The sequence below is a fragment of the Sceloporus undulatus genome, chromosome 2 (genome assembly GCF_019175285.1).
Source record: "Sceloporus undulatus isolate JIND9_A2432 ecotype Alabama chromosome 2, SceUnd_v1.1, whole genome shotgun sequence".
Lineage (NCBI taxonomy): Eukaryota > Metazoa > Chordata > Lepidosauria > Squamata > Phrynosomatidae > Sceloporus > Sceloporus undulatus.
This window is the reverse complement of record NC_056523.1, coordinates 302,739,412-302,765,427: the sequence shown is the minus strand read 5'-3', so window position 1 is coordinate 302,765,427 and position 26,016 is coordinate 302,739,412.

Below are 26,016 nucleotides of genomic sequence, written 5' to 3'. Positions count from 1 at the left end.
GATGAAAGAGATGGTGGAAAAGGTTCAATTGGTTCTGGGCAGTTTTCAGTCTGGGTAGGCCTGCCGGAAGAGAAGGGTTTTAATCGCCTTTTTGAAAGCCTCCAGCAAGGATAATTGGTGAATTTCTTCCGGCAGATCATTCCAAATTTTTGGAGGGGCAGCCAAGAAAAATCTCCAGGAGGTCACTGCCAATCTGGTCTTTCTTATTTGTAGGAGGTTTTTCCCAGAGGACCAGAGTGTACGGGGAGGACTATATGGGAGAAGGCGTTTCTTCAAGTAGACTGGTCCCAGGCCATGTAGGGCTTTATAGGTAGTAACCAACACCTTGTACTGTGACAATGCCTAATTGATAAAGCATATATTCTAGGGTTTTTTTTGGGAGGGGGGGGTCAATTCTGCATAAACTTAACCAAAGTAAGCATATATAGTTTGAAAACCAAGAAGAAACTTAAATAAAAATGCAAATTATATTTCTTGGAGTGTAGTGTCTCTTGATGAAATTCATCCATAAAAATGGGAAAATTAAGAAAGAAGAATTCACGTAAGTATGGGAGGAATGATATGAATGAAAGAAAATCCCAAATTCTTATCTCCCAGGTATCTGAAAATGCGTCTTTATTTTAAAGATAATTTTCAGAAGTTAGCTTCAGCCCCTAATCCAACCAAAGGTTTTTGTTTTGTTTTTTCATTTTTAAGAGAAGCCTGTAAATCCCAAATCCAAATGGGGATAGAGGAGAGAGGGAAGGAGCAAACGAAGAGAAAAGAGGATAAGATACAAAAAGAAGTGATCCGCCTCTCCAGAAATTGCCTGACCTTTGTAGCCCCAACTTCTCATGAACCTTTCCCCTGCGAACCCATTTATTCTTTCCCTATTTCATTAAAACTTGTTCTGCCTGAACTTATCATTGGATCACACATTCAATCATTTTTCTGGACTCCCAGATGCATCTCTTAAATGTTCCCTTAAGATGTTCAAAAAGTCATAGGCAGCCATATCCTAAATTCAGCCCTGGTACTATACAGATAAGCAGCTGATATGGGATCTGAAATTTGTCCTCATCTCAGGAGTTTGGTCATCAAGAGTTTGAGGTCTATATCAGTACTAACTTACTACAAATCCAGAATATTTGACATTGACTAATCATACCAAATAATAAACTTAAACCAACTATTTCAACTCTGTTAAATTTGTAACAATTTTGTAACAAAAGAAAAAAATTCTAATGATTTACCATGAAACACTGAAGAAAAATGTATCCCAGGTCAAACACCAGCATATAAACAAATAATGTAAGAGTAAATAAAGAAATATATATATTTCTAAAGCATTAAAACAAACACTATGTTACACTTAATTTATTTGATTTCCTATCTTCTATTAGAGTAACAACTCTACTCTTGTTAAAGAAAATGAACTTAAAGAGTAATAGCAACTAAACATTTTAAAGTCATATTAGGCTTTTGAGTTTATACTCTGTATTATTTTGGAGCCAAGATGGCAGTTAAAGAAATGAGTTTTTAGTTTTATAATTTCAATTGGGAGTCTTCAAAACCACAGAACCCCAGGTGCCTTATCTTCAAAAGTTCTTCCTTAGACTTTCTGTAAATGGGCAGCTGGCTCTTCAATGGCTGCCTTGCAGTCTTATGTCCCATATTTCAACTTGGGCTCAAAGAGCTGCAAAATTCCATTCTGGAGTTCGTGAACTAAAGTAATCCTGAACCAGTCTTTGCTCACAGGAGATGGCAGCCTTGCCTCAAATAGCTTTTCTTTGCTTTCTGCACACAAATATATGAACTTATGTCACATGTGTCCTTCTGATATGCTTTCCATGGGCAATGGACTAAGAGGCCTTTACTTAGATCCAACACTTCTCATCATTTGTTGTTGTTCCTCATTTACAGTCCCAAGTAGAGTAAACCCAATGGATCAATGGGATTTATATAAGGACTCACCAGTGGTGATTCAATGGTGGGTTACAGACGGGCAGGGGAGGACGTCTTGGAGGTGTATTCAGCTGAATACGGAGCCTCGACGGCCCGCCACGGGGGCGTGCTTTTGTGTTGGGGCTTCCACACGGGGGCAGTGAAGACACCTCACCTGGGTCCGTTTCGGACCCGTGCTTCCATACCCGCCCTCGGAGGACGCCCGCAAAAAAAGAGGCAGCTTCCGCACGGGCAAACCGCAGCTTTTTTTTTTCTTTTGCCGGCTGGCGGATGCGCAGCTGCGCAGCTACAGCGCTAAGCAGCGGCAGAAAGCCTATGTGCACTTTTAAAGCGCCCAAGCCCCTTTAAACTTTCTCTCATCTACGAGGCCATGGAGGCTGGCATCTATGTGCCAGGGAACCCCAGCATCAACATCACAGGCCAGCAGATCAGGCCCCTGATACTGGCTGACTGTGCCTACCCCATTCGGAAGTGGCTCATGACCCCCTTGAAGAGAAAGAGAAGAAGAAAGCAGGGGAGACTGTGAGGAATGCCCTGGCAGATTTTTTTCTGACAAGGAGAATCTGAAGTATGGCTCCTGTGCCATCATCTGTGATGTCAGAGTGCATTGTTCTGTAATAGCATAAGCACATGAATAAATGTATCCCATTATCCACAGTTTGAGTCTGCCTATCATTCCTGATCTGTGCTGTGGGCATGTTTTGCCACGTGCCTGAGGGGGATACACACAAACACACACACAAAAGGTCTCCTGGCGCCTGTTTTTCTGGGGCAAAAAGATAGATCAGCTCCAACTGCCAATTGCCCCTTTGACAATGTATCAATCCCCCTCAAATTCAAGCTTTCCTAATGGCACCCAGAGGACATCTATTGGGGGAGAGATTCAAACTGCTCCTCTGAAAACTTTCATTGACCTAGGACCCATATATACCCGTGCGCAATTGTGCAAGACCCCAGGACGGCGATCGACATGGCAGCGCCACGCAGGAGGGTCCCGGTCCGAATCGCCTACTGGACCGATGAGGAGGTCGGGATCCTCCTGGACTCCCTGATGCCACAGGCAGCCGCTCGAAGGGTGATGGCCAGCACGAACAAGCCCAACCGGGGGCATTTTCTCCAGGCATCCCGTGCCCTCGTAGAGCGAGGGTTTCGAAGAAAGATGCATCAGTGCAGAGTAAAGTTTAAAACTCTGAAGGCATCTTTCTTCGAAACCCTCAAAGACTTCGGGGAGCACCCCCCGGTTGACAGGCAGCCACCATTCTTTGAGCAGCTGAAGGACCTGTGGATCAGGGGAGATCGGCCCAGACTAGAAGATCGCCGTCCTCCAGGTAAGCCAGAGCTCTTGCCATGCCCTGTCCTACCCTCCTTGACCCTTCCCTTGCCCTCCTGTCCCTCCTGCATGGTGCCAATGCCACCCCTCCTCTTCCCTTCTGCAGGCGTGCGGCCGAGGCGGAGGCGGAGGGAGGGAGGGCACCCTGCCAGGTCGCCCTCTCCACCATCCTCGGGGGACGAGGATGTCCCCGAGGGTGGGCCACAACCAGGACCAGCTGCTGTGGCCCCTCCGCAGCCAGAGCAGGCTCCTCTGGCGGAAGGTAGGTCCCCAGGGTGAGGGGTGGGGGTTGCCTGACTGCAGCCCCCACGACACTTGTGCCCTTGTCTGCCATGCCAGCATGGTAACTTGGGCCTTTCCTTCCCCTTTGGCAGGGCTTCATGTCCTTGCTGCTGCCGCCGCCGCGCAGGAAGAGGAGCCTGGGCCGAGCCGCCGCCTGCCAGGAGAGCCAGGGAACTTGGCTCTCGATGCCAAGGCCCTGGATCGAGTCCTCCAAGCCCGGCAGCAAGGTAAGTGTAGAGGTGAACCCAGGGAAGGGAGTGGGGGCACCCAGAAACCCTGCCTGTGGGAGTGGGTGATGGGCTGCACAGGCTGATTCTAACCATCCTGTTTCTTTTCCCCCCACAGAGAACCGGACGGAGAGGAGGTTCGCTGCCATTGAGGAGAAGGTGGACAAGCTGGCGGAGAGAGTCTCCTCCATGGAGGAGACTCTGCAAGAGATCCTCCGCCGGCTTCCCGCCCCACCGCCTCCTCCCCCTCCCTGAAGCAGCTTCCCTCTCCTGCCCCCTCTGCCATCCCCCCCTTCAACCACCCCCTCACCCTCCCCCTTCCCCCCCTTTGTATATATTGTATATATGTAAATAAAAAATGTTTTGTTTATTGTTAATAAAACTTTATTTTTAAAAAAAAATGTGTGGTTAATTATGCGCAACTGCGGCAGTGTGGCTGTGAGTGTGAATGGGATAGCTTAGGCGCAACTGTGCAGTCTAAAGCTAGGCAGGAGTGCTGTGAGGTAGAAATGTCCAAACTCTGTCCTTCCAGGCATTTGGACTTCATGTCCCAGAATCCCAGACCACAGGGCAAGGTGGCTGGGGATTCTGGGAGATGAAGTCCAAACGCCTGGAAGGACAGAGTTTGGAGATTGCTGGTTTGGGGACCAGTGAGCCAGGCATGGTGGGAGGAGAGAACAGGAAGGGTAGAATAGAGTAGATAGGGCTGGGAGGGAACACATGCCCTGGGAGGCGAAATGATGTCTTTATGGGACATCATGGGACCTAGTGCCTTGTCAGTGCTCCCTGCCCCTTTATCCCAGGCCCTCTCTAGTTGCCCTTTGCCTTTGGGGGCAAGTTTAGAGGGCATCAAAAGGTCTTGGGCACATTCAAGCTCCCGGGTCTCTTTTTTTTTTTTCCTTTGCCGGCTTAATTAAAGCCTGACTGCAAACTGCGCATGTTCCAAGACCCCAACTCACTATGCGACGGAGCTTTTAAATGGGCAACTTAAATTAGCGGCGTAGCAATTCTGGTGTACCGGTACAGCAGCTCTCATGGCTTCTTCCACTTCTCAATATGTGTCAGCATTCAGGTAGGACTGCTCCAGTTTCTGCAAAATGTTTGGCTGGGACCATATAGCTATCAGGTCAGCCGTCTCAGTATGAGACCAAGACGTCCCCCTGCCTTTTTTCGGGGTGCTGGTGGATGGCTGTGCCATCCTGCCTGGTGGCAAAGGGGAGCCGCCACACAGCTGTGCCAGGAGCTTACAACTTCCCGTGGTTCTAGCAACGCATGTGCACAAGTGGCTCTAGGGTTAGGGTTACGAGGCTTAAAATGCGCCGCAGCTGTGCCGCAGCTTCCACAGCTGCATGGCAGTGGACGTTGCAATTAAAGCTTGACTGCAAACCACGCATGTCCCGGACCCCGACCCATTATGCGACGCAGCTGACACGGAGCTTTTAAACCGGCAACTTATATTTGCGGCGTAGCAATTCTGACGTATTGGCGCAGCAGCTTACAGACGGAGCTGCGCACGTACGCATCAAACAGAAAAGAAGCGGGGAAAAGCAGCACCTTTTTAATGCCACTTCTTCCCGCTTGGGGCGTGCGGGGGGCGTGTTCATGGCGGCATTCAAGTAAAGCCCGTCTGAAGGCTCTACCTTCATGACGTCATGAGTACATCCCTTTTTGCCCGTCTGTAACCCGCCAATGATTCTACTCCAGCTGGGACTAGCAATAGGAGTAAGAGCCTATAAACCATGTGGAATTAAAGAAAAAACACATTCTACTTAAAAGAGCCAACTGTTTAGATTCTCTGTGTGTTTCTTCAAGAGTAGTTCACATATTGAGCATAAGGTAATTGTCAGTAGCTTTTCTACAGTATCAGTAACTCATGTTGCTTCATGAAATGTTTTGAACCTAACAAAGAATTACTTTTACATATCCAAATTTTATTATTTTTAAGTTGGACCACTACAGATGGGATATAAATATGAAGATTTTATTACTTCAAATTGTCAACAATAAATGGAAGTACTGAAATATCTCAAGTGTGTAATCCTCCCTCCTTCCTTGCTTTGAGGATCTACCATGAAAACAAAATTAGTGTACGATGTAACTGATGCTAATGTTAATATTTTTGTTCTACATTTTTTCTTGTATTTTTTCTTTTAAAAAATAATAAAAAAGAACAAAGACCCAAAAGCTTTTTCTTATCTGAAAGCAGCTGGTAAATAGGATAAAGCCAAGGTAGCAATTATCCAACTTGTGTTTTGAAATTCTGCATAGAAGTGGATAGAGGACCTGACTGCAAAAACAACCTAGGGTTTGGTGTCTTTGATGTAGATTAACTGATGTGCTTCGAGTGTTGGTCCTAGTATGGCTTAGAGAGCTGAGTACAAGGAGGAGAGCATTTTCATCAGAGAAACCATGGCTCTGAAGTAGTTTCCCACCATTGGTTTGAGAGAGTATGAAGCTGTTTACCTCCAGGGCACTGTGTAACTCTTGTCTCTTTCCATCCTTCTTTTGCCTAAGGGCTTTCTTCAGGACGATATGTCTAAGATATCCTGGGAGATTCTGCAAAGAGCTAACATTGGTCATCAACATGAGTTTTTGTGTGTGCTTAAATTATGTACATATTCTCAGACAATATGGTCTTGGATCTATCGATCTTACTAAAACTCTGGAGTTAAATTTAGACCAACATCAATATAATCCATTGTGGTCCATCCATATTTAGCATGTGGCTCCAGGGTTCAAAGTGATGTATATAAGCCCATATTTATTATTATTCAGTCATCAGATATTTATGGCTATCAACCATATTTAGAACAAGAGCAGGGGAATCCTCCAACCATGGGGTAAAATCCAGCCCTTGTAGAGTCCTAATCCTACCCATTGGGTTTTCCAAGATAATCATGTCCCCTTCCCCTTGGTTGAAAGAAAAATACAAACCCACCCACCCATATCTCCCAAATATTTAAGTCTGTGTATAATATGTGGTTCAAGTCAGCCAACAAAACACCTCTGAACTAATTCACTGCCATTATATACTTCCTTCAACAGAGTTGGCATGACACTTAATCCAATTTTGGTTTTCTTAGGGGGAAAAATAGTTACCAAACAGTGCAACACCTGTTTTCTAAAGTTTTAAAGACAGATAGATGGCTGCTCATGTACAGCAAATCCTTTGCTCCAATATTACAATGGAGCAAATTACATTTCCCATAGTTTAGCATATGCAAAGTTGCAGTGCCAATATTAAATGAAATTAAAAAGAAATAACATTCAATAAATTTGAAGGCAGCAGGAAAAGAAAATCACTACGTTAAAGATGGATAGATTTTGTAGAAGAAGACACAACCTTGATTTTGCAAGACCTGAGTGCGGCTGTTAATAGTTGAGACTCTTGAAGAGCTCTCATTGACGAGGTTACCATGAGTCAAAGTTTGCTTGATGGCAAACAACAAATGAGGATGCAGTCAAGGATTTCTGTTCTGTTCTTTATCTCCATCACAAAAAAAGTCTTATAGAAATGATAAGCAGCAAAAGTATCGTGCTGTTTTCTTTGTCACATTTAAGCATGAGTTTTTCCTAGGAATTCAGGAGAACGTGGATGAAGCTAGTTCTTCTGTCCTCACAAAAATCCTGGGTGTTAGATCAGTCTGAGTAATGTTTTATTGATGGGCAAACCTAGATCCAAACATCTCTCTTTTAACAGTTCTGTTGTTGTTGTGTGTCTTTAAGTCATTTCTGCCACAAAGGTGAACCTATCATAGAGTTTTCTTGCAGAATTTGTTCACAGAAGGTTTGCCTTCCTCTGACACTGAGAGAGAATGACTTGCCCAAGGTCATCCAGTGGGTTTTCCATGACCAAGTGGGGATACAAACCTTGGTTTCCCAGTGTCCTAGACTGAGACTCAAACCATTATACCATACAGGCTCTCATGGACAAATTAGGTTGTGTCTATTTAAGTAAAAATCCAAGATTTATTCATGTTTAATGTGAATTGTATCTTTCCATCCACCATCATTCTTAATGTATTCTATAACCACTTTTTGCTGATACCCTGATCTCCAGAGCTGGAGTCCAGTTCTCAAATCAGTACACCATCCTGACTCTCTTTCACAGCTACATTCTGCCAAATATGTTTATCAGTATTGTTTGAATAGAGCTCAGAAGAGTTTGGATCAAAGTTCCAAATGTCCCTGAGCCATTATGGCCACTGTCCATGTTAAATAGGGATTCTGGGAGTTATTGTCCCCTGAAACAGCTTTTCTAAACTGTGGTCACTATCAACAAGTAATCAGAATAATCACATCCACTGTCCTGTGACAGCTTAGTGAAAGAAAAGGACCCTTTGAACATAGGCACCCACCAGAGAACCAGTCTTGCTGTGTAATATCATCAACTGCATTGGCTTCACCAGTCCCTGTGTCTGAGGTCAATTCCATACTCATTCTTTTTTCCCCCATATTCAGCAATAGTGGGAGGTGAAAGATACTTTCTCAAGCCTTTAACTAAACTTAACCAAACCAAACGGAATGCCAACTGGAATTCTGAGAAGAGTGAAATGTACTGATGAGTTTCAGTGACTTTTCAATGTGTTTGAACGAGCACAATATTAAACATAGTGCATTTGTAGCAGAGCAGTTTCTTCCAGTTTTGCAACACTTTGAAAATGTGATTGATGCACCTGCTAACTGCAGAACAGTCCAAAAATATTCTGTAAGTGGTAGACATTTCTGAAACTTGCAGTTCTTTTATGTACACAGTTGGTTTACTAATATTAAACTGTAAAGCCTGCAACAAAATGTGGCCCAGTGTTTTCAATTCCTACTAGGAACATCATCTTCAGATTTCAAGGAGACAGACAGCTGTGCCCTCTTCTAGAATACTATAAGCTATTAGAGCAGGAGTCAGTAATTACAGAGGATCCAGAAACCAGGTGTCAGCTTTCAGAACCTTCTGCATTAGTGCCAAAAAGAAGCACTGATAAGGGGGAAAAACAGAAAATGAGAAGTGACTGGATGTCAACTTGCCATTTTGTTTGGGGATTTCAAGCTGCTTCCATGCATTTCTAGTTTCTCTCTCTCTTTCTTTTTTTGGCCGTGGGACATTTGTGGGTAGAGAATCCACAGAGCTGCAAAATACCCTTGGGGAGCTAAGTGCAACCTGCTCAGTGCATTCTTCCCATCCCTTTGCAGCACAGTCTACTTTTTCACCTCTAATTTTCTGTTCCAATGGACCTTCAATATTTCACAGCTGTGACACACCTCATTTGTCTATTTGGGAAACTTCTTTGCCCTCTTAGTGCTTTTACAAAGGTTTTTCCCCTCTGATTCTTCAAGCCTTTGGAGAGCTTCTTCAACCATGCTTCCGTTTTGTGTCTCAGGATAATTGGAGGGGGGGGGTCATTATATCAGGTTGATAGAGAATTCTGACTTCCACTATGACAAAAAATACATACATGCATACATACATACATGCACAAGTGTAGGTTTGATTTATTCTTGCATATGTGAATAACTGGACAGCAGCCACTGTTGCAATATGTTTCTATGTAATTTTTTTAAAAATAAATTTTATTTCTTAACCAAAAAAGGCAGAAAACAATAACAAAAACAAGCTAAAAATACATATCCTTAAAAACCAACTTCAAAGATTCGGGGTCAAACAAACAAACAACAAACAGCTTCATTTATATACTGCTTCATACTGAACTAACAGTATCTAAGCGGTTTACAACTGTAAGCTAATTACCCCCAACAATCTGGGTACTCATTTTAACGACCTCGGAAGGATGCAAGCCTGAGTCAAGCTTCACCCCTTTTGCTGGTCTTGAACTCACAACCTTATGGCTTTGAGTGAGTGGGTGCAGTACAGGCATTTAACCACTGCGTCACCAGGAGTCACATGGGATATAAAAGGGCAACATTACATAAAAACAGGGATGGACTCAGAACACAGAGATACCTTCTTTGCCCCAGTTCGATCATCAAAAGGGAATCATATTACAAAGGAAAACCCACTTCTGCTCCAATGTTATTGACATAAGATATCAGTGGGGACCAACGTTCTTCAAAAAGCAGAGGAAGATTCCATCCTCGCTTTTCCATAAACCAAAAATTCCAAAACCGAGACCACCAATCAGTCACATTGACCTTTCCAGTTTTCCAGGCCCTGGCAATTTCAATCCTGGCCAGTGCCAACAAAAATGCAATAATATCTTTATTGTGTAATGCCTTGTTTTCATTAGTAAACACTGAAAGCAATAAAAGTTCTGGAGAAGGGACAATTCTTTGATCAGTGAATTCTGAAACTAAGGCCCGTTACAGACCGCCCAAAAGGGGCGGTCTTGGGTTACTGCCGGTTGCAGCGCGGGGAAGCCGCTGCAGCCAAACTGTGAGACTCCCCCGCACTGTAAAAAAGGAGTGTGAAAATCGCGCTCCTTCCGGCAACCCAGAAGAGACGTCGCAAGTGCCAAAGCGCGCACTCACGACATCGCTTCCGGGTTTGGACGTCCGGACGCACAGCGTCCGTTACGTCAAGATGGCCACGCCCATCTGTATAGGGCGCCGCCATCTTGACATACGGAATACGCGCGAGGGGCAAGGCGCATCCGGAAGCACCGCCCCTCGCGCGTATTCATGGTGCGACGACGGTGCCACTTAGGCCCATCTATAACGCGCCTAAGTTTACTACTGAATGCCAAAATGCAAATACATGTGGACAATTGTACCACATGTGCAGGAAGGTATTTCTATTACTACACCGTCTCCAACAGCACGAGGTGGGCTCTTAGTAATGTGTGCATGTTGTAGTGGTGTGAGGTACCATCTATGCACAACTTTAAGAGTGGTATCTTTCAGGACTATAGAATTAGATTTATATGGGGGAGTGTTCCAGATTTTAAGCCAATCTGAATTTGTTATTTGGATGTTTAAATCCCCCACTCCACTTTATGAATCAGCTGACAACCGAAAGTCTTGTGTAGCATACACTTATATATTTTTGTGACTCTGCATTTAATGCAAGTATCTTCATTTATACGTAACATGTTTCTATATAATATGTATAACTTTGCAATATGTTCCTATGTACTGAAGTAAAAGGGTTTTCCAACTCTAGAGAAAGACTTTTATGTTAGTGACAGAAGAGTTTTACTTCCTCATTTGTGTCTCTGGTAAAATGCAAAACAGTCCAAGTGAAACTATGGTAAAATGTAAATATCTCATTCAGTGGTCATAAATTACAAAAGAAAGTTGCTTGTAACTTATCCTCTTCTGCCTTTTGAGAAACTTAGCCCATTTTTATGGCCAAAACTTCAAAGAACAAAAGCCGCTTCATAAAATGGTCTAATGTTCATTCTAAACTGCTAAGGATAACTCTGATCGTTTAAAAGTTTTATAGTTCTTAAATGATTACAAGAAACCCAGCAAGTAGAATAATAGCTAAGATTGCTTTTTTAACCAAAACCAGATCAGAAACTACTGTATACAATATGGATTATGGACAGAGTCCAGTGGGTTTTTTGTTTTGTTTGTTTTGTTTTTAAACCTGCCCAACTAATTTTACATTTTACAAATTAATGCAGATTTTGAAGCATTTATTCTGGAATGGAGCTTCATTATTTTTTTTCAAATATCAGGGTTTGTGTAAACATTCTGCTTCCATATCTGGTGGTACAGAGGGCATGATAACATGCAAGGGTCCAAGTTTAGTAAGATATGGATGCAAAGAATACATTTTTATTATCTTTCTGGAGCATGTTGATATCAAAAAACTGTTCTGAGAGTCAACCACCACATTTGTTTGCCTTTCTGGTGGTGGTTGTTGTTGTCTTATGTGCTTTTTGGTTTGTTGGTTGGTTGGTTTTGTTTTTTGTTTTTGTTTTGTTTTTTTCCATTTTGGAATTTTTTTAACCAAAAAAATGCATAAAAACTTGATTTTTCCACATGTAAGTCCTGATACATGGGGAGGGAGGGGGTTGATAGATGCACAAATATCACTTATGTAATTTTTCCCCGTGGGGATAATATGTGAACTTTTTCACTCTTATTTGTTGTATGCCTTCAAGTGATTTCCAGTTTATGGAAATTTATGAACCTATCATGGGGTTTTCCTGGTAAGATTTGTTCAAAAGGGAATTTGATATCCAAAAAGATATAAGGTCCTTGCCCTGGTGAGAGTAAGCCAGTTTTCCACATAGGGAAGAAGAGAATCAAGAGATTTATTTAACTTCAGTAAACAGGTGCCAGCAGAAACAAGCATTCAGTAGAGACAGTGTCACAAATTAACAGCTCACATTTCTAGACCACGCACACTAAACAGGTCATATGCTACAGTCCCATAATGAACCTGCATTGCCTAGCAACCCAAAAAAATGAGGAGGATACCTTTGACAGAGAGATGTGTTTTAGGCCAAGTGTACAAGTTGTATAATGGACATTGGTCATTACTAGGCATATCTAGGTGCTACTCTGTCAGCCATGTTTGCATTAGGCCTCAGAGTTTGAGCTCCATCACCATTTTTTTTACATTCCAGTTCTCTATTTTTCTGTCAAGATGACACTAACAAGGTCATTAGCTTCTTCTTACTAAACTATAGAAAATGGCAGACAGAGTTTTGTATCTATTTTCCATTTTATTCTATAGGCATACTATTTTCTCCTAATATCTCATACTGGTTTCTCTTACTGGTTTACCATTTTCTCCCAGTATGGCATGTCAAATTGTCACTGCCTTCTTCTGAGGGTGACAAAGAGTGACTTGTCCAGGGTCATCTACTGAGTTTCCATAGTGGAGAAGGATTTGAATCCTGGTCTCCTAGAATCCTAGGAGTCCCTCTTGGAGTCTATGCTGGATGGGAATGGGTGGAAGAAGAGCACACCTACTTGTCCTGCCTCCAAAAGCTCTTCCTGTCCAGGAAAAAGGTATGCTGTCCAAACAGGCCCTACACATATGAGCAACAATTTGCACAACTCATGGCCCCTTTCACACTACATAAATATAATATTCTGATTCTCCTTTAGTGGCCATAGCTGCATTCTATGAAATACTAGAGTTTACATTTTGCAAATCAGACAATTCCACAACTATGGCAGTTGAACTAGAATCATAGCACTATAAGCACTATAAGACCCCATGACTTCTTAATTAATATGGCAAGTGAAGTCTGCAAATTCATATTGTCCTGACCTGTGTACATTGGATTTTGTGCAATTAGGTTCTATTAAAACATTTCACACACATCACATAATCATCCAGGGATGACCAGTAGATGTGGGACAGATGTAGTGGGTGTGAAAGGAATGAAGATGATCTTACTATAGTGATATGAATAAAAGGAATGAGGAACACATCACCTTGTAACATTCATTTTCTGCAGCAACATAGCCAATGATGAGAGGTTGTTGGAAGTGCAGCAATTAAGAGAATCAAACACACTTCTCATGTTCAGTGAAATGCCTAGATTATGGAGGCAATAGCAATAGCATTTACATTTCTGTACCACTTAATAGTGAACTCTGTAAACCAATTGCACCCAACAAGCTGGGTACTCATTTTACTGAACTACGAAAGGATGGAGCCATGGGATCAAACTCACAACACTGTGGCTGCAGTGTGTTTCCACAATAACAATAGTATTGAAACACATGGTTTTATGTTAGACTCACATAGTGTGTGAAACTGGTGTTCTGAATTGGTGTATGAATGGAGTGCTTCTAAGGGTGCATCTACACTGCTGAAATATTTCAGTTCAACACCACTTTAACTGCTCACTGGTGCCACAACTAACTATAGTCCCCAGAATTACATAGCATTGAGCCATGGCAGTTAAAGTGGTCTTTTTTTAAAAAAAAAATTAATTCAAAATTTTATTACAGTAATTTAAAACATCATAACAACATAACAATATAACATAAAATAAAAAACATACAGAAACATTATACATAAAATTGAGACTGGAAAATGTGTTGATCCAAATCTGGACTTTTCTTTGATCTTCTAAGTTCTTTAAATATGCTTGTTTACCTACACACATAACATTATATATAATAGCAAGTGCATTATTATGTTTAAGTCCAATCACTTCTATTCTATATTAGTCTTCTTACATTTTTCCAGTTCCCAGTCCGGATTAATAATTTTCTTACCTCTCTATAACATACATACAAACCTAATACGAAAATTGATCTTGAACCAGATTAGTTTGGCAGTGCAGATGCAGCCTTAGTCATAAATATACTGGGACTGAAGTAGCTTGGAGAAACTATGCCTGTCAGTCACAAAGAAAATCAAAACAGGAGCAAAGTTTCCAATGTCTAATCACCAATAAGAAGGAAGAGGGGAGGGGAGGGGAAAGTGGTGCAGCATGCCAAAATCTGGTATGTCTTGAGATAAGACAGTCAGAGCAGAACAAAATTAATTAATTAATTTGCCAGGAAAGAAATCTATTTTTCTAAACATCCATACTGAAGGAATTTTTCAAAAATATGTTGAAGAATATGATAACTTAAGGAACTTTGAGTATACAGATTGTCTCCTGCCATTTGTTTCTAGTCTTCTCACCATGGCAGATCTTTTCTATTATAAAAAGAAAGGAAGAGAGAAATAGCAATAGCAACAGCAATAGCAAGTACCGCTTATCAGTGCACTTAAGCACTCCCTAAGCGGTTTACAAAATGTAAGCTAATTGCCAGCAACAATCTGGATACTCATTTTAGCAACCTCGGAAGGATGCAAACCTGTGTTAAGCTTGAGCCCCTGGGCTGGTATTGAATTCTCAACTTTATGGTTTCTGAGTGAGTGGCTTCACCAGAAAGAGAGAGAGATGTGAAGTACAGTGGGCCCTCGGTATGCATGGGGGATCCATTCCGGACCCCTGCACTATGGATACCAAAATCCACAGATGCTCAAGTCTTCATTATCCCCAAGGAAGGGAGAGAGGTAGGGAGGGAGGAAAAGAAAAAGGGGGAGGAACTGTTTCACATGCTCTCTTTCTCCCTCCCTCCCATCTCTGAACTGCTGCTGGCTGGTTCAGGAGACAGGAAGGGAGGAAGAAGAGGAGAGGGAGGGAGCAGTTGCTCCAGCTCCAAGATGGTGGACGAGGATGCGCCACTCCTCCAGTCACAGAGTGGCGGGTGCGGCAGCAGCACCCCCAGTGTTCCATCCATGGGCTCTTCCGCAAAGAGCCTAAGCCTGCCCATAAGCACCAGTGGTGGGGCTCAGCTAACAGTGCCAAACTGGACTGCATGGTTGCCAAGGGAACCAGTGGAGAAGTGCTTCTTCTTCTCCAGAGGAGCACTGCCAAAGAGGAGGAGGCGGTGGAGGAGTCCCTGAAGATGGAGGAAGAGCCTGCAGTGGGGGAGATGGCAGAGGAAGGGGGAGGGGGGTGGAGCTGCCCTGAAGGTGGCCTGAAGCGGCAGGGCCTGGCCCCGAAAGAGACAACTCAGACAACAATGCACCACCAAGGGCAGTCACTTCCTCCTCCCCATAGTTCTGCATGGACCCTGCTTCTATTTTAAGTAATTGCCTTGTAATATGAACAGAATTATAATAAATTGTTCTCTTCATGAACACTTTTCTCATGTCAGCTGCATTAAGGAACTGATACTCAAAGGCATGATCATCACACAGAAACTCATTATGATATCCTGAGATCAGTCCCTATGATACTAGACGATCATATACAACAGGAATTTATTCTGTGAATCTGAATACAAAGGACAATATGGCATGTAATATTTTGCCGTGACCATAACTGCCTCCTCAATCCCACTTTCCTAGTCATCATCCATCTAGATAAAGAAGGGGACCAGAGCATGTATGGATGAGGTTTCTACCTTCATCCTGCAAGTCAGCAAGTCCAAGACAGCCAGAAGCAGGACGTCTATCATATTTCTTCATTGCAGCTTCACTGACTGGCAAGAGGAAGTGCAAATATCTGTCCACTTCCAAATCACAGGCAGAATGGACCACAACTCACCACATGGTTTATGTGCAGTAAAGTAGATTTGGGGAGGTCGGGCCAGGAGACATTACTTAGCTATACAACTAAGGCACATACATGCAGCAAAATAGAACTGCAGCTGACAACCTAAATAATATATTTATTTACTGAAAGCAGCTTTAAATTGTCCCCCACAGATCATTAGCTTCATGGTATTCAGTCTGAGCCATTCACAGATTTTGCAAGGATTTTTTTTTTTTCTTTTCAGGATATTGTAGCAGGTATGAAACACCATTCAAGCCATATGGTCGCAAAGGGCAGCATTCCATCCCAAGGGCCTTGTCAGACTTACCCACAATCTATTGTCAGGCGCTGTTGGTGAAAATTGATACTCACTTAGTTTAGCTCAACAGAAGTCCCCCTGAAGATACTATCAAGAGTACAAAGATCATACCAACTGTCTTGCATTTATGTAAATCTGTCACATGTTTCTTATCATACCTGTGCTAATCATACCATAAATTAGATGCCTTATTTGTTTCATTTTAAATTGCACCCTGCTTTTACAAACTACTCAAGGACTGGCTGTTCTTCAACAGGAAAATGTGCTTTCACTAAGTATAGACATATCTCAAATATTTACAGCCCAAGGTAAGCTTAGGGCATCCAGAAATAACATGGATTTGAAATGAAAAGGTGCATGATTACACTCTATTCCTGTCTATTCAATAAAAATAAATGGTCTATACAATTTCTGTTGTTACCACTGCTATTTCTTGTTTCCTCTTGGTCATCCTAGTTGCTGGCTGATGCTTCTGATTGTTTGGATGATGTCCAGCAAAGTACATTTGGGTGGAGTTATGATCATGACAAAAATATCACAGTTGTGACTAAAGACTTTGGGGTTGAACAGACCACCCCTACTGGGCTTCCTGCAGCTGCCTTTTTCTTTGCCAGAGCAGGGCCACGGCAACCTGATCTGGTCTTTCTGTGGTGCAATAGCTGCCAGTGCTGCAGCTTTTTGGCGCCCCTTTGGTACTGCATGATCATTTGTATCCCACTTTCCCCCCAGAATTGGGACTCAGAGTGGTTTCACAATATTAAAAGAACAATACAATTAAAAACATAGAAAAGAGGTGCTTTTTAAAAAGGAATTAAATTATTAAAATGTTAAAATAGATAGCTATTAAAAGAGTAAAATACAGGTAACTAGTATTATGCTGCTTTTAGCACCTCTACCAGTGGTGTTGCTAGGGAGGTGCGGTGGTGCAGACTGGACCAGGTAACACCTCCTCAGAGGGGGGTGTCACCCAGCAGGAGAGTAAACCCTGGGGAAAGCAGGTGGCTGGCTTCTGGGTCCCATGCAGCAATGGGCATGTGGAACTCAGAAGGCTGGGGGAGGGTAGGTGGCTGTCTTCCAGGTCCCACACAGCAATGGCCATGTGGCAATGGCTGCACAGGATTTGGAAGGCTGGGGGGGGCTGCTGAGAGGGCCAGGTGCATACCCCCACCTCGCTGCTGTGGTGCCATTCTACATACAACAAAGTGGGGGCATGCCTTTTTGGCCCTGCCCTGGAAACTCTGTCTCCAAAGGCCCCCCTCCCCACAACGGGTGCTACCCCAGGCAGGGATGCCACTACTTAGCCCTACTGCTATCACCCCTTCCTATACACCAACTGGTATGCTTGTGGTGGAGAATAAAAGAAAGGGCTAGAGAACTATTCAAAGGCAACTTTTCTAGCACCCCTACCCACCCATACCTTGACCACCAGACCTGTGTTTGGAAAACTTAAAAAAAAATTAAAAGGAATTTAATCCAGCTGCCAACAAGTGGATATTCTCTTGCTTGTTATAATGGATTATGATATTATGAATGTTCTTATTATAATGAAGTTGATGCAACTGCTTAGCAGTGTTGGTTCTCTGGCCAGCAAGACAGTGCAGGTTGTTCTTTCCTTTGAAAAAGCAGCCACCAGAAAATGGCATCTATTATTTTGGTTGACACTAGTGCCAGGGTTCAAAAAAATCTACGTTTTGGGACCATCACCCCTTGGATTCCCCAGGCAGCAGCATGATAATGCTTTGATAGTGCTGCCATTCACAGTGATTGACACAACGTTAATGCAAGTTTCTTTGCAATCTTCCGTGCTATTGGAAGTCAAGAAACACCCAGCATCTCATTTTTATAAATATGTACACTTTAGCAAAATTAAATTAAATGAACAAAATATAAGCAACATCCTCTGTTAAGACTTTTTTGAAAACTGATTTTAAAAAGTAAAATAAATTTATTCTATCTGGATTACTGCAAATCATTAATTTGAGACTGCTTTCAAACAAGCTACCGAGAAGAGAGTCCTGCTCTAGCATGTGGCAATGACAAAATAACATAATTTTGCCCTTCCACCCTATTAGAATAATCTAACCCCACCCCAATTCAGAGGGTCTTTAGAAGATGGGGAAATTTTCAAATATAAGTTTATTCACCTAGGACCCAAAGTATTGTGTTCCTGAAAAATATGTTATCATTTGACTCTATCAAATTTATCACTTGGGTGAAAAGAGAACACATGTACTGGGCTGGCCTTCTACTGACTAGACCATATGTTTACTAAAGGGGAAAACGTGTTATTTGAATACAAGTATGCTTTTCTCATGATCTCCCTGAGAAGAAGCAACCTGGTGTTTACTAATTCATGCCTTGTTGCCATGGATATGATTGAAATATTATGCCTTGGCATCATGACTTCAGGAGCAAATAAGAGAAGATGAAATACAGAAGAAAAGACAGCTTGTGCCAATGACACAACCCTTGTTTTATGTTCTGAAATATCTTTTTTTTTAATTAGTCACAGTGTCAAGGCTATTCATTTAAAAACACATAAAAGGTAAGTGGATTTCTCCTTCACTACAATACATTCCACCATTTCTTTTAATGCATGTTTATAATAATCCTCTTTAAAGTGTCTCTTTAATGAACAAGTACAAACAAGCAAACTTTCTTCTATTTGATGCTTTAAACCAAACAATACTGCAAACCATATTTCCGAAGTGCGGCAGATGGTGGCATGTAATTCTATAGTCTGAGAGTTAACCTTACAGGTCAGACCCTCACAGGATTGTAAGGTCAGACAAGGATTTAGTCCCAAACAAGCAGAACATTACAAATAAAACAACCTCTATTTTGTGTGTATCAATATCTCGGTAATAAATGGGGTACCAGTCTCCCCATTTCCCAGGTAATACTGGGCAAGCTCATTTATTTGAATGCTCTGCTGTATGCGAACAACATGGGAGGATTCAGAGGCTGACAAAAGAAAGAATGTGGTAAACTAGATCAATAAATAAAGTAATAATTTAATTACTAGCTGGTAAGCAAATCAAACTAAATACATATGAGATTCAAGTGCTATATATCCCATTGCCAGTAAGCACTACAGAGAGGGTGAGCATTTCACAGTTGAAACACAAATATGCAAACCAGAATTTTTATAATTGATTTCAATTCCATAACTTCTCAAACTAAATCCTAAAACGGAATTTTCTACAATGAATCCATCTTTCCATTATGTGTGCATGAATGAGTCTCCACTCATGTTGTATTATTGTGACAAGTACAACCCACCTGGACAAATCACTATCTCACTATCCCCAAATAGTTTAAATTTCCTAGGGAATCATCCAGTTGGGTGATAGCATATATATCTATTAAGCTGGGGTAGGCAGTCAGTCCAGGGCCCACTTTTTTGACCATAGGCTGGAATTAATATATTTAATTAATCACAGATAAGCTAAGTATCTAATTCTACTGCATTTACATTGAAAAGGATTTCTTTAACAATGAACCTAATTTTAAATTTGTCTTTTAATTAACATTAAATTACTACACTAAAAGTCTTAGCAGAATAAAGTAAAAAATCCTATCCATTATTATACCTGCCCACCCCAACAATCTGTGTTTTGGAAATGGTTCGCAAACATTCTTCCCATCACATGCACCTTGGCCCACATGTGAGCACAAATCTCTTAGAACACATCCATTCTTCCTGTTATTGTTACTTTCTGCATAGAAATGTTATTTTCTGTGCAAGAGATTTGTTTTCTTTGCAGAAAATGCCTTTTTTTGTGGGGGGGAAATTTCAAGAAAGAAGCCATGCTAATCTTGAAGCATGAAAAGAAAGACAGAGGAGGAAAGAATATCTACAAATGTTCATGCTAAATTAAAAACCAGTTAGGGGCTCTACAGACTGCCCTGACGTAGGATTGGGCCCATGGCAACCTCATGCCATAGCCCTGATACAGCCTTTGGCAGCACGGCTATATGGTGCCCCTTTGACACTGTGTCATCTAGACACAGCACTAGAGGCATGCCATGACGCCATTCACCGTCTGGAGCAGCACGTGGCCTCAGGGTGCCGGGGGGGGGGGGCAGAGTTAGGCATATGTCATCAGAATGCTGCACCCTGACTCTGCCCCCAGGCTGGTCTTTCAGACTGGTCTGTAAAAGGCCCTAGTCTTAAAAGTGTTGACACATTCCTCTTTTCTAGCCATCCCTTCCTCTATTTTTTGAAGGATTATTCCCAAACTGAAAAGATTCTTCCCTGTCCTGGATTCTCCTTGCCAGGCTTTCCTGGCACTTAAGAAAACTGAGTTTTGACCATTTTACAAATGTGTTCATATATTCCTTAAATATCTACTTCCCTCATTGAAAATTCACATTTTTCATGCTGCCTCCTCACCCTCAACATGTCCATGTAGTGGCCAATAGAAAGCAGGAGATGGCTGAGAAATAACTGGCTATGTGACTGAGGCTGCATCCACACTGCAGAAATAATCCAGTTTGACACCATTGCTCAAATGCTATGGAATTCTGGGAACTGGAGTTTGTCATGCCACCAGAACTCTCTTACAGAGAAGACTAAATACCCCACAAAATTACAATTCCAGAATTCCACAGCATAGAGCCATGACATTTAAAGCAGTATCAAACTGGATTATTTCTGCAGTGCGTATGCAGCCTATAGCCAGAAGCACAATGATGGCATCATCTTCTAGGACTACCAGAGGATTCCTAGGAAGGCCTGGAGTACGTCTTCATTGGTAATAGTCACATAGCCAGATCCATCTCTGCTCTCCTTCACACTTCACTGGCCATTACTTGGGTATGTCAAGGGGAAGGCAGCATGAAATTGGTTTTAGTCAGTGTGCCAGGAAGATAAAGTATTCCAGCATCAACAATGGTGGGGGGAAGGAGTGACATATGTTTCCATGAATTGGATGTGTGCTGGCATATGTCACAAACAGGACGTCAACTGATAGTGGAAAATATGGTGGGACAGGACAGAATTTGGGAAACCGTGCTTTAGCCTTATTAGCTTTATGCATCCAGGAAAGCAAATGCAACCAAAAGGGGGAGTCCTTTTGGGAAGGAAGCTGCTGCTAAAATCCTATCTAAATGTGTGTGTGTGTGTGTGTGATTGTAATTCTCATTCAGTTGGATTTTTATAATTTAGGAAATCCATGTAAGAGGCTTGCAGTTACCCATCACTGTTTGACAGCCGTACTTTACTTTAAAGTGAATACTTTTTAAAAACAGGAATTGACTTAAAAGCCAAGTTCCGCCACATTAAATTGCCCTGCATTAGTGCCTATCGGATGCTCTAATTTATCCACCATTTGTATCGTTTTACTTTTTAGATTTGTTTTAACAGAATTTATTCTCTTTCAGATTAATGGCCTGAGTTGTAACTTCTCGGATATTTCTAGGCAATTAATGGCAAAGCAGACAGTAGATTTTATTATTTCCATACAGAGATGTAGTTCTGAAAGCTTTCTCAAGTACGCCTTTTTAAAAAACCTTTAGGCTGCAATCCTATACCCACTTACAAGGGAGTAAGACCTATTGAAGTATGACTTTCTAAGTAGACATATATGGATGCTCTGCAGTGAAACATAATATCACCCACAGCATCATGCTATAATGAAATAAAAGGGGAAATGATTAATAATTCACCCGATTTGAGCAGAAAAAATACTTTATTTTCATACTCAGTCCTATGTTATAACATTTATAAGTCCTGTGTTATAACATTCATAAGCATCGTGTGGTAATCTTAATTTTTCTTTTAGTTTTACCTTCCTTCAGCTTCTATTTTTTTCCATTTTTAGTTTGTTGGTCCAAAATACTAAGAACCTTTTCCCCCTAATTTAAGTTGGTTTCCCCCCCCCCCTTCTGCTTTTTTTTTTTATATAATTTTTTTTTTAGCATTGTTATGTTTTTTTTTTTGCATTCATTTTTCTTAAACCACGCACTGTTAAAACATACATTTTTGCAAGGATATTTCCTCATATACCCTATTTTGAATGTTATATTCACAACTATATACATTTCTCTGTGTACTTTTTCATAAACATATGATATATGTACTTTGAATCAGTATGCAGCAACTCCAATGCAAAATTTGAAGAAGTATCATTTTGTGTGTTGGTTCCAAGTATTAGGTATGTTCTCATTAAAAGGTGAATCAAAATAGTTACTTTCCAGCTGTAATAAATGATCCTTCCTACTGTACTCAGTTACAACATATTTTATCCTGAATAAGTAGTTGTTACTGTCAAGGTTGCCCACAGTGGTGTTCTTGTTATGTGCCTTCAAGTCATTTCCAATTTATAGTGACCACAGGATGAATCTATCATGAAGTTTTCTTGGCAACATTTATTCAGCTGGTGTTTGCCATTGCCTTCTTGCCTTCTTCTGATGCTGTGGAAGAATGACTTGCCCAAATTCACTCTGGTGAGATTCCATGGCTGAGCAGGGATTTGAACCCTGATCTCCTGAGTCATAATCCAGCACTCAAACCACTTTACCACACTAGCTTCATAGAGACCTAAAATTCAACATGAAAGTCTACACAGTTCCTCACACACAGCAGCATGTGATAACCAACATTGAACAGTAGTACTGTTTAGTACATAATACTGTACTTAAAAACTAAGGCTTTGAAAAGTTAAGCATTTGATCTACAACTCCTATAATCCCTCAGCCAACATGCCCAGTGAAATTATAGTCAACGATAGAGAGGGGTACTGCTGATTCCAGGAGCAGAAGAATCTGAAAGAGCTAGAACATGCGCTGCTGGTGATCTAGAATGGCCTAAAACAAATAAAGCAGCATACATTGTGATAAGCAGGGAAGCATTCTAGACTACATTTAGAAGAATTTATTCATCTACATTATCTTCATACCCACCAGCATTTCACAGATGAACAGGAGAGCATGGGCTTGTCCCATCTACTTGGGTAAGGTTTTAAAACTAGAGGTTCTCTAAGGAAAATCTTCATCATAAGGCAACACAGTCAGCCTTCCACACTGACGGCTTTGACTTGTGTAGATTTGATTATTGATGGATTTGATTAATATGTTATCTCTAAGTATCTCTAGGTCTTCCAGCTCAACTTTGTGGGCAACACCTTCAGAAATTCCTAGACAGAACACTTTTCTAGGCATTTGTAGGCCCTCCAGCACAATTCTATGGACAACTTCTGGAAGATGGTAATCATAGAGTTGCACTGGGGGATCTATAAATGCTTACAGAAATGTTCTCTTGGGTAAAAAATAGTGTTTTTTATTTCTTTTTTCTTCTTCTCACTTTCACGGGGGTTTTGTGCCCCTAACCCCAGTGAATGTGGAGGGTCCATTGTATTTTGTTTTTAGTATAGCTTGTCCCAAGGCCTTTTTGCTCATTTCACACCTGGCTGATTTACCACATGACTCAGTATTTTGGATTGGCTGTAGCCCTGAACATGCTGCAAAAGTTAAAGGGCTGTTCAATGATCCCAACCAAGAAACAGAAAAAAATATTATCTAGTTGTCAGCTGCAAGGACCAAGGAAGGAAGGGTTAGGAAGTGTGCTCCTGCAGAGAGAGAGAGAGAGAGAGAGCAGAGAACACCTGAAAGACTTCTAATTTGTAGAGCTTTTGATCTTTCACTGGCAATAGCTTACATCAATTCTATGCATTGCCAACTTCATTATCAGCATTATATTCTTTGTTAATATACTTTGTTTTCAGTTATGCCTGAAAAGATGCATAAACCATTCTTTTTCATACTATTTGCCACTCTTAATTTTAGATTCATTAAAAAAGATAACAAAGAAATCATGACCACCAAATAAACAATTGTCTACAGGTTTTTATATACATACAGAGGAAAGACTAGTATCATATAACTTGCAAACAACAAAGCAAAGAGGCCATTCTTTTTTCCTTTGTTTTTTTCTTGCAGTATTGGTGGGAGGTTGCTAATGTCACTGTTTGCTAATTGCGAATGAGCTTTCTGAATCGGAGCCCTATAGTCAAGGCCACCAAGGTATATTCCAATTATGTAAATTGTGGTGCCTTGACATTCACTCAGAGAAATCACTCTATATTCATTGGCAACAAAAGCAGTGTCAGAACAGCATGCCCCTTCTTGGCTACTTCTTTAATAGCCTTCTAGCTTCTGTCACATACTGACTGCCCTCTTCCTCTGCAGTTTGACTAATCTGCAGTGGTCCTACAATTATTTTGTCATTGTGATGGCTGGAGGAGGTCTGGGAAGAGCAGGCTGGATTCAGTTTGGTTTGGTTGTCCCCTTCCCCCCTTACTGGGGGTTGTGTATTGGCAAATTGTACAATGCCACCCAAGGAATGATCTAAGGCCCTAACTAAACAGTGTGGAAAAACTGCTTCAGAAAGGGATAATTTGTAGTGGAAAAACAGCTGGAGGAAGCACAACAAAGAATCCTCTGACATCCTAAAAACTAGTATACAATGGGGGCATATTTATTTATTTACTTCAAGGGAAGACATGGATTCCCCCATATGAGCAACTGAGGAACAAAGAAGGCAGCAATAGGTCAGGATAAAATAGCATATAAACAAACAAACAAACAACCCCCCCACACACACACACACACACACATAAAAACCCAACTTGGAATTGAGTACAGCCAGCCCTCCTTATCCACGGGTTTTTTTTTATCCATGGATTCAAGCATCCATAGTTTGCAAATATTTTAAAAATGCATACATTCCAAAAAGCAAACCTTGATTTGACCATTTCGTATAAGGGGCACCATTTTACTATCCCATTGTATATAATGGCACTTGAGCATCCATGGATTTTGTTATTCATGGGGGTGGGGGTGGTCTGGAACCAAACCCTAGTGGATAACAAGGCCCCACTGTAAACTGTTATACCTAGTAAAGCCTGAATGGGTAATGTTTTTCAGGGATTTTCCATTCTTCCAAAATTGTTAATTTCTTTGCTGAACTATAAATTGAAGAATATTTTGCACAGCTTTGTACAGCTCTTTGCTGAACAGAAAAAATCCCACAACATAAGTCATTGTGAGTGTCTAGGGGACAATGTCACCCCAGGACATTGGTTTTGAAATAGAGTTTGCAGCATTCAGACTCCAGGGGCTAAATTTGGGCATGGCTAAAGGGATCAAATGACCTGGTTTTTCCTGTTCTCACCATGACCTGCCTTCAAGATGGAACGCCAAAGCCCCAATTCGACTGTGGACTGTCTTCATGATGTGAGAACAGTTCCACATCAAATGTGAGCCATCCATCCATGTCTTAAAGCATATTTAAAAGACTTACCATTTTCTCCAGATTTTTCAGAAAAATCCAAAGCAGTCCAAAGTGACTGTTTTCACACTGTCCCACTAGGCCACCCTGAACTCACATTGAGACACCCAGCTATGTGATCAATACTGGATGCCTCATTTTCAACCTCAGAAGAAGGGCCTTGCACCAGGAGTAGTGGTGCCAGATAATGGGAGGAATTCATGGCCGCTGCAGGGTTAGAATACTCCAGAAGCATCCCAGAGTATTATGGCCAGTGTAGACTCACCATCTCTGTGAAATCACTACTTTGAGCTCCATGCTCCAAGGGACTATCTGGACTTCAACAGCAGTCCATTGAACCCTACTACCCTTGCATTTGACTCTCAATAAAGTCAAGTGGTCTGAGCAACTTGCCTTTTCTGTGAAAATGCTGCTTGGTTGTTTACCTAAGCGTGAATATGCTTCCATTTCTGCACAATCTCACCTACTGTCTTGGGAACTCAATGCATGTTTTCATGTCTATAAACTTGCCTGTGTAACGTCTGATCTTCTACCATGTTAAATCTTAATTCCTTCTGCACTTTGTATTCCATTTCTGCTTCTCACCCAACTGGACTATATTACAAAATAAAGTGTCAGGACTCTGGCAGGACATCAGTACTAGACCATTCTCTTCATGACTG